We start from the raw sequence: 2215 nt of genomic DNA, 5'->3' as shown, positions 1-2215 counted from the left end.
TATCTCTTTCCCTTTGTGAGAGAGGCTGCATGCAGAAGTTTAATCCCCTACATTTTATGTTAATGGTTTTAAGACTAGGGAAATTTAATCTGACTGTAGTGTTTAGAGGTAAGGGTTTTCAAAGATGATTAAGTTCTCAAGGTAGAGTCTCTAAACTTCTAAGACTGAATCCTCATGGACTTTTGTTGTTGTTGTTGTTGCTAGTCCTGGGGCTTGAACTCCAGGGCCTTGGTCCTGTCCCTGAGCCTCTTTGTGCTCAAGGCTCTACCACTTGAGCCATAGCACCACTTCCAGCTTTTTCTCAGCAGTTTACTGAAAATAAGAATCTCAGAGACTTTTCTGCCTGGACAGGCTTTGAACCAATCCTCAGATCTCAGCCTCCTGAGTAGCTAGGATTATAGGTGTGAGCCACTGTGTCCAGCTAAAAGGTAGGTTTTTTGGTTTGTTTGTTTTGGTGTAAGTACTGGAGCTTGAACCTGGGCACTGTCACTGAGCTTTTCTGCTCAAGGCTAGCATTCTATCATTTTGAGCCACAGCTCAGAGAGAGGCAGAGAGAGAGAGAGGAGAGAGAGAGAGAGAGAGAGAGAGAGAGAGAGAGAGAGAGAGAGAGAGAGAGAGAGAGAGAGAGAGAGAGAGAGAGGAGAGAGAGAGAGAGAGAGAGAGAGAGAGAGAGAGAGAGAGAGAGAGAGAGAGAGAGAGAGAGAGAGAGGAGAGAGAGAGAGAGAGAGAGAGAGAGAGAGAGAGAGAGGAGAGAGAGGAGAGAGAGAGAGAGGAGAGAGAGAGAGAGAGAGAGAGAGAGAGAGGAGAGAGAGAGAGAGAGAGAGAGAGGATCACAGATATACAAGCTTCTTATATGTGAAGCTTTATGAATTTTCAGCCTCCACAACTATTAGCTAAACCAATTTCTTTTCTTAATAAAGTTGTCTTGCCTCACCGGGTGCAGTGGCTCACGCCTGTAATCCTAGCTACTCAGGATGCTGAGATCTGAGGATCAAGGTTCAAAGCCAGCCCAGGCACAAAGGGACTGAGACTCTTATCTCCAATTAACCGCTAGAAAATGGGAAGTGGGGCTTGGCTCAAGGGTAGGGTGGTAGCCTTGAGCTGAAGAGCTCAGGGACAGTGCCCAGACCAAGTTCAAGCCCCATGCCCCACTCCCTGCACATATACACAAAGTTGTCTTGCCTCAAGTATCTGGATATAGTAATAAAAAGATGACACTATAAAGGCTTTGTATTTAATGCAAATTTTAGTACCTGTTTATAATATAATTTTGGGGGTTACAGAAATATCTGGACATGGCCAACACTTTTTAGTCTTGTTTAGTCATTTTTAAACTGCATATAGAGCCCATTTTTTTCTGATTAGGAATAAAAGAAAACTAGAAAATAGTGCTTTCATGGTGAGGAGCTTTCTTACTCATATTACAACTGTACATTTGTGTTCACTGGAGGGATATTCAGCTTATTGTGTCATGATGCAGTTATCTTTAGGAGTATAAGAACTACAGACTTGCAAATGGAGTCTTGACTGAAGCGTTGGGTCTTTCTTGTTGTACACTGTAGAGGGAAAAAGGGTAGGGCCAGGAGTTTGGCCTAATGTAGAGTGCTTGCCTAGCATACACAAAAACCCAAATTCAATTCCTCAATACCACATACACAGAAAAAGCCAGAAGTGTTTCTGTGGCTCAAGTGGTAGAGCCTTGAGAAAGCCCAAGGATAATGCTCAGTCCCTGAGTTCAAGCCCCAGGACTGGCAAAAAAAAAATGATGCCTCTTATCTGTGGTATAGTACCAAACAGGAAGCTAAGAAGTAAATGTACAGATATTATGTTTTTAAATTATTACTTAATACATCTAGGGAAGTGTATGAACTTTGGAGAGTTATATAGCTTCAATTGAGTAGGCAAATTAATGTATTATCTAGGCTTATTTCTTCTTTTTCTCTCTTTCTTCTTTCTTCTTTCTTTCTTTCTTTCTTCTTTCTTCTTTCTTTCTTCTTTCTTTCTTCTTTCTTTCTTCCTGAGAGAGGAGAGAGAGAGGGAAAGAGAGAAAGAGAAAGGGAAAGAGTGTTACAAAGACTTGAACACTAGTGTCTAGGTGCTGTCCCTTACCTTTCATGCTGAAGGCTAGTACTGTATCACTTGAGCCACAGCTCCACTTCTGGCTTCTTTTATATAAATGTCTCATGGATTTTCCTGCCTGAGCTAGCTTTGAACT

The sequence above is a fragment of the Megascapheus bottae genome, chromosome 13, assembly GCF_031878675.1.
Source record: "Megascapheus bottae isolate mThoBot1 chromosome 13, mThoBot2.hap1, whole genome shotgun sequence".
NCBI lineage: Eukaryota > Metazoa > Chordata > Mammalia > Rodentia > Geomyidae > Megascapheus > Megascapheus bottae.
This window is presented reverse-complemented; position numbering follows the sequence as displayed.